Raw genomic sequence first — 7,408 nt, forward strand, 5'->3', positions numbered from 1 at the left:
GAGTCAATATACATAACCCGGACGGCGCTGGGCCAGTTGTGCGCCGCCATATGGGGCTTCTAAGGCACTGCATTACAGTGTTAGAGGCGTCACTGCAGATCCTGGTTCGATTCCAGGCTGTATCACAACCGGCCGTGATTGGGAGTCCCATAGGGCGGCGCACAATTGGCCCAGCGTCGTCCGGGTTTGGCTGGTGTAGGTCGTCATTGTAAATTAGAATTTGTTCTTATCTGACTTGCCCTAGTTAAATAAAAAATAAATACAAATGTTAGAATCCCCTTTGGCAGCGATTACATCTGTGAGTCTTTCTGGGTAAGTCTCTAAGAGCTTTTCCACACCTGTATTGTCCAACATTTGCCCATTTATTCTTTTCAAAATTCTTCAAGCTCTGTCAAGTTGATTGTTGATCGTTGCTAGACAACCATTTTCAAGTCTTGCCAAAGATTTTCAAGCAGATTTTAGTCAAAACTGTAACTCAGCCATTCAGGAACATTCACTGTCTTTTTGGTAAGCAACTCCAGTGTAGATTTGGCCTTGTTGTTTTATGTTATTGTCCTGCTGAAACGTCCGTCCCCCCCCCCCCCATCTTTTTCTCTTGTAACCTCTCTCCCTCTATTTTAGCCATCTTTGGTGATTGGACTGAGAGGGATGTAAACACAGACAGCTTGCAGCTACCAGATTTAACTATGTGTGATTCATTCACCATTACATCGCCTTTTAAAATAAAGTGAATCATCTTTGTTTCATATTCTTGTTTGTTTGTTGTAAGGAGATCCAGTAGGTAAATATGAATAGTACTGGTGACTGTATTATAATCCTATTGGTAAGGTTGACTTGAGTGAAATATTGTTACGTTTTGGTACTGTAATACTATCTGTAACTGGTCTCATCGCCTGCTGCTTGCATTTCAGTAGCTACGTTTTTTTTTTTTTTTTTATGAATTCAAATTTGTCACATGTGCTGAATAAAACAGGTGTAGACCTTAACGTGAAATGCTTACTTACAAGCCCTTAACCCACAATGCAGTTCAAGAAATAGAGCTCAGAAAATATTTACTAAATAAACTAAAGTAAAAAAAAACAAAAAAACAAGTTAACACAATAAAATAACAATAACGAGGCTATATACAGGTGGGACCGGTACCGAGTCAATGTGAGGAAGTGTACACGTTAGTCGAGGTAATTTGTACATTCTATATGTCAGTTTATTTACTTATGGCGCTGCCTACTCCTGCTGATTGGTTTTTCAAATTATAGGAGCACATTTTTTTCCCGCTTTATCTGGGACGCTAAACCAGACGAAATTAAACGTGCCTATCTATATAATGAATATGATTTGGGTGGGTTGAGATTATTTAATATAAAAAGCACTAAACCTCTCTCTGAAAGCTTCACTCATTCAAAGGTTTCATTTGAACCCTAAATGGTTCTCAAGTAGATTACTAAGAAAAGCTCATCCATTGTTTAAAAATGGCCTTTTTGCCTTTGTGCAGATTGCCATGTCTCATTTTAGATTAATTGAAAATGATACTTCTTTTCAAAGTATCTCTCTTTTTCAAACAAGCATTACAGAGCTGGATACAATTTCATCCATCTGAAAAGATAGAACAAATATTACAAAAAAATATTATGGCTGAACTCTAATGTGCTGGTTGATAAAAGAACTGTATTTGTGCAAAAGATGTTTGATAAGGGTATTTTGTTCTTAAATTATATTGTAAATTGGAATGGTAGAGTTATGTCCTTCATGGAGTTATCATAATTGTACGGGAAGGTCTGCTCAATCCAAGAGTACAACCAATTGATTACAGTATTGCCCCATAAATGGAGGAGGCGGGTGGCAGCGGGAGGAGGTAGGGAACTGGTCTGTCTGCCCATTATAAAAGGATCAAAACTGTCAGAGGAATAAAAATTGCATAAATAGGAAAGTATACCAGTTTCATTTGAGGACCAGGATGTTGACAACTGTGCTATACAAATGGCAAAATATTTGGGAAGAGATTTTTGATGTACCGATTCCATGGTACAGGGTGTATGAGTTGATTTTTAAAACAACACAAGATTCAAGACTTCGTGCTTTTCAGCTAAAATTATTATATAGAATTCTTGCCACCAACAAAATGTTGAATATTTGGGGCATAAAATCAACGAAGCTCTGCAGATTTTGTTGTGAGGATACAGAATCAATAGACCATTTATTTTGGTATTGCCCTCAGGTAGCCTGTTTCTGGTCTCAGGTCCAGGAATGGCTGAAAATGCATAGCATTGATCTAAAATTTACCCTACAAATAGCACTGTTAGGAGATCTGGAGAGACCGGGTCAGTCAATTACTAATATACTAATACTCTTAGTAGAAGTATTTATCTTCAACTCGCAATCTGTGGATTCTATTCGATTAGATAGATTGAAATTGTACGTTAAACATCACAACATAGTTGAAAGATATGTGTTGTGTAGAAACCCGAAGTGGGTGGCCAGCAGAGATAGACGGGATGGGCTGAGGGAAGCTGAGGGTTGGGATGGGTTGAAACAGGAAGTGGGTGGCCAGCAGAGATAGATGGGATGGGCTGAGGGAAGCTGAGGGTTGGGATGGGTTGAAACAGGAAGTGGTTGGCCAGCAGAGATAGACGGGATGGGCTGAGGGAAGCTGAGGGTTGGGATGTGGAATTGGAGACAAGTGGGAGTGGAGTTGTTGTGTGAGAGAGAGAATGATGGTCAAAGATAAAACCTTTTTTTTTTAAAGTCAAATAAAACAATATAAAAAGTACATTTGAATGACACTAAGTGGCAGTGTTTTTACAACTAATGCCGGTTTGCCTGAGGCTGATGCCGTGCAGGTGTTTGTACACATGCATATACACACACTCGCATTCAAATAAACACATACAAGAACACACACACATACATGTAATAGTGCCAGACATGCACACAAACATATACAGCTGGCATTGCTGTTATGATTTCAGTTGTCCTTGATGTCCTTTGTTTTAAATGTATTTATTTATTTATTTATTTATTTTTGCGTTGTTGTTTGCTGTTTTCTTCTGTCTTTTCCTTTTGTCTCTTTAGTTCATTCTCTTGGTTGTTGGTGCATTGTGGGGGTTCTTGGGGGAATGGAATTCATTTTATTTTTAATTTTTTTTCTTGGGGGACTGTGGGGGGGATCTTGGAGGGTTGAGGGACAGCTATTGGGGAACTGTGGGGGGGATCTTGGAGGGTTGAGGGAGAAGCTATTGGGGAACTGTGGGGGGGATCTTGGAGGGTTGAGGGACAGCTATTGGGGAACTGTGGGGGGATCTTGGAGGGTTGAGGGACAGCTATTGGGGAACTGTGGGGGGGGATCTTGGAGGGTTGAAGGACAGCTATTGGGGAACTGTGTGGGGGGGGATCTTGGAGGGTTGAAGGACAGCTATTGGGGAACTGTGGGGGTGATCTTGGAGGGTTGAGGGACAGCTATTGGGGAACTGTGGGGGGGGATCTTGGAGGGTTGAGGAACAGCTATTGGGGAACTGTGGGGGGGATCTTGGAGGGTTGAGGGAGCAGCTATTGGGGAACTGTGGGGGGGGGATCTTGGAGGTTTGAGGGACAGCTATTGGGGAACTGTGGGGGGATCTTGGAGGGTTGAAGGACAGCTATTGGGGAACTGTGGGGGGGATCTTGGAGGGTTGAGGGACAGCTATTGGGGAACTGTGGGGGGGATCTTGGAGGGTTGAGGGACAGCTATTGGGGAACTGTGGGGGGATCTTGGAGGGTTGAGGGACAGCTATTGGGGAACTGTGTGGGGGGGATCTTGGAGGGTTGAGGGGCAGCTATTGGGGAACTGTGGGGGGGATCTTGGAGGGTTGAGGGACAGCTATTGGGGAACTGTGGGGGGGATCTTGGAGGGTTGAGGGAGAAGCTATTGGGGAACTGTGGGGGGGATCTTGGAGGGTTGAGGGACAGCTATTGGGGAACTGTGGGGGGGATCTTGGAGGGTTGAGGGACAGCTATTGGGGAACTGTGGGGGGGGATCTTGGAGGGTTGAAGGACAGCTATTGGGGAACTGTGTGGGGGGGATCTTGGAGGGTTGAAGGACAGCTATTGGGGAACTGTGGGGGGGATCTTGGAGGGTTGAGGGACAGCTATTGGGGAACTGTGGGGGGGATCTTGGAGGGTTGAGGAACAGCTATTGGGGAACTGTGGGGGGGATCTTGGAGGGTTGAGGGAGCAGCTATTGGGGAACTGTGGGGGGGGGATCTTGGAGGTTTGAGGGACAGCTATTGGGGAACTGTGGGGGGATCTTGGAGGGTTGAAGGACAGCTATTGGGGAACTGTGGGGGGGGGATCTTGGAGGGTTGAGGGACAGCTATTGGGGAACTGTGGGGGGATCTTGGAGGGTTGAGGGACAGCTATTGGGGAACTGTGGGGGGATCTTGGAGGGTTGAGGGACAGCTATTGGGGAACTGTGTGGGGGGGATCTTGGAGGGTTGAGGGACAGCTATTGGGGAACTGTGGGGGGGATCTTGGAGGGTTGAGGGACAGCTATTGGGGAACTGTGGGGGGGATCTTGAAGGGTTGAGGGAGCAGCTATTGGGGAACTGTGGGGGGGATCTTGGAGGGTTGAAGGACAGCTATTGGGGAACTGTGGGGGGGGGATCTTGGAGGGTTCAGGTTAATGTTTTTTGGCCTGGTGGGAGATCTGTCAACGTGCCCTTGAGCAGGGCATTGACCCTGGATGCTTCTGTGTGTCGCTCTGAATGGGAATCTGTTGGATGACTGGTATGATGTAGCAAGTATATTGCAAGTATATTGTATGTTTTGGATATTCCACGAAAAAATTATTATATATATATATATATAAAATCATAAAATAAAAAATATGTACATTCTAGTCCTTAGAAAACTGTGCAGTATCTCACATTTTTTTATGTATTATTTCTTACATTGTTAACCCAAAAAACCTTAAGTGTTATTACATACAGCAGGGAAGAACTATTGGATATCAGAGATGTCAACATTACCAGCACAACCAGCACTACGACCAGGAATACGACTTTCCCAAAGCGGAACCTTTGTCTGCACCTCCCAGGGCATTTGAACTGATTCTAAAGGCCAACCAGTCTTCTAGTGAGGCTTCGGATGCGCGCACACACCACCCACCGCTTCCCAGTATATTACTCGCTAATGTCCAGTCCCTAGTTAACAAAGTCAACGAAATAGGGGCAAGAGTTGCTTTCCAAAGAGATATCCAGGATTGTAACATACTCTGTTTCACGGAAACATGGCTAGCTCGGGAGATGCTGTCGGAGTCCATATAGCCAACGGGATTTTCAGTGCATCGCGTGCCGACAGGAATAAACATTTCTCCGGTAAGAAGAAGGACAGGGGTCTATGTTTCATGATTAACGACTCATGGTGTAATTGTAACAACATACAGGAACTCAAGTCCTTTTGTTCACCTGACATAGAATTCCTCACAATCAAATGCCGACCGTATTATCTCCCAAGAGAACACTCCTCTGTTATCGTCACAGCCGTGTATATCCCCGCAAGCGGATACCAAGACAGCCATCAAGGAACTTCACTGGACTTTATGCAAACTGGAAACAATATATCCTGAGGCTACATTTATTGTAGCTGGGGATTTTAACAAAGCTAATTTGAGAACAAGGTTACCTAAATTCTATCAGCATATCGATTGCAGTACACGAGTCGAGTAACATGCTCGACCATTGCTATTCTAACTTCTGCGATGCATACCAGGCCCTCCCCGCCCTCCTTTTGGCAAATCTCACCATGATTCCGTTTGTTGCCTCTCTCCTATAGGCAGAAACTAAAACAGGAAGCGACCATTCTTAGGTCTATCCAACGCTGGTCCGACCAATCGGATTCAACGCTTCAAGATTGCTTCGATCACGTGGACTGGGATATGTTCCAGGTAGCCTCAGATAACAACGTTGACCTATATGCTGACTCGGTGAGCGAGTTTATAAGAACGTTTATAGGAGATGTTGTACCCACTGTGACTATTAAAGCCTACCCTAACCAGAAACCATGGATTGAAGGCAGCATTCGCTCAAAACTGAAAGTACGTACCACCGCATCTAAGCTAAAAACGAATGTAGCTAGCTAGCTACTGTTGCTAAGATGCAAGAGAGTGGCTAGGTTTCAGTTTTGCATCACAGTTCGGTACATAGAACAGGTAGGTCTCCAATGAGGACATGCTGTATTTTTCACTTTGAATGAGACTGTATGATCTGTAATCCTAATTCTGTCCATCTTTTTCTGTTTCTCTTTCAACAATAATGAAATATTAGCTTGTTAGCACCCATGTAGTTAGTTAGCTTTCCTTCATAATTTGCTGTAAAAGACAGCAGACAAAATCTTGCTTTTAATTACATCAACACTTTTTTCAGAAATTCAAACGGCAAGCACTTCTGATGTGTAATCAACTTAGTGGAATTAAATGTCTTAAATGTCTTCTTAGAGAATACCTATGTTAGAATGCAACAATTTTATACATCCTTCCAGCAAGAAAACTAGCGAGCGAATCGTGGTACCATCTGCTGACCATACATTTTTACATTTTAGTCATTTAGCAGACGCTCTTATCCAGAGCGACTTACAGTAGTGAATGCATACATTTCATTAAAAAAAAAAATTCTGTGCTGGTCCCCCGTGGGAATCGAACCCACAACCCTGGTGTGGCAAACACCATGTTCTACCAACTGAGCTACAGGGAATTGAGTTCTCAACCGGTGTGCCAAATTTAATTCCGTAATACTATAGAGTATTCCCTGTAGCTCAGTTGGTAGAGCATGGTGTTTACAACGCCAGGGTTGTGGGTTCGATTCCCACGGGGGGCCAGCACAGAATTTTTTTTTTTAAAAATCTATGAAATTGTATGAAATGTATGCATTCACTACTGTAAGTCGCTCTGGATAAGAGCGTCTGCTAAGAGCGTCTGCTAAGAGCGTCTGCTAAATTACTAAATGACTAAAATGTAAAATGTAAATGTGTTCACAGAGAAATGAGGAGGGGAAAAACTCACTTTAACATGGCATTGCTGGCTCAAAACCTACTATAGACGCGGCGATCGTACAATGCACCACATACAGTAAATATTCTGATGATTACAATTCAGTGGAGGCTGCTGTGGGGAGGACGGCTCATAATAATGTCTGGAACGGAGTAAACGGAATGGAATCAAATTCATCAAGCACATGCTTTCCATGGTTTCCATGTGTTTGATGCCATTCCATTCACTCCATTCCAGACATTATTATGAGCTGTCCTCCCCTCAGCAGCCTTCACTGTTAAATTTCAAATGTTGTATGATGATAGATGTGTTTTTATGACACTAAAGCATCTTTGGGTCCTTAAAAAGTGCAATAGAAAACCCATGTAGTGTTATTATCTTTGTTCATAC

The 7,408-nt window shown here is 43.5% G+C and overlaps 1 protein-coding gene and 1 non-coding gene across 2 annotated transcripts in view; one reads left to right on the forward strand and one right to left on the reverse strand.

Annotated features, from left to right (window-relative positions):
- Window positions 1-7,408, reverse strand: part of LOC106585945 (ras-GEF domain-containing family member 1B-A) — a 147,849-nt gene that overhangs the window by 124,142 nt on the left and 16,299 nt on the right. The window lies entirely within an intron of this gene.
- Window positions 6,773-6,847, forward strand: trnav-uac (transfer RNA valine (anticodon UAC)). The gene has a single exon. It is a non-coding gene; the product is annotated as a tRNA-Val (tRNA).

The sequence above is a fragment of the Salmo salar genome, chromosome ssa24, assembly GCF_905237065.1.
Source record: "Salmo salar chromosome ssa24, Ssal_v3.1, whole genome shotgun sequence".
NCBI classification, from domain to species: Eukaryota; Metazoa; Chordata; class Actinopteri; order Salmoniformes; family Salmonidae; genus Salmo; species Salmo salar.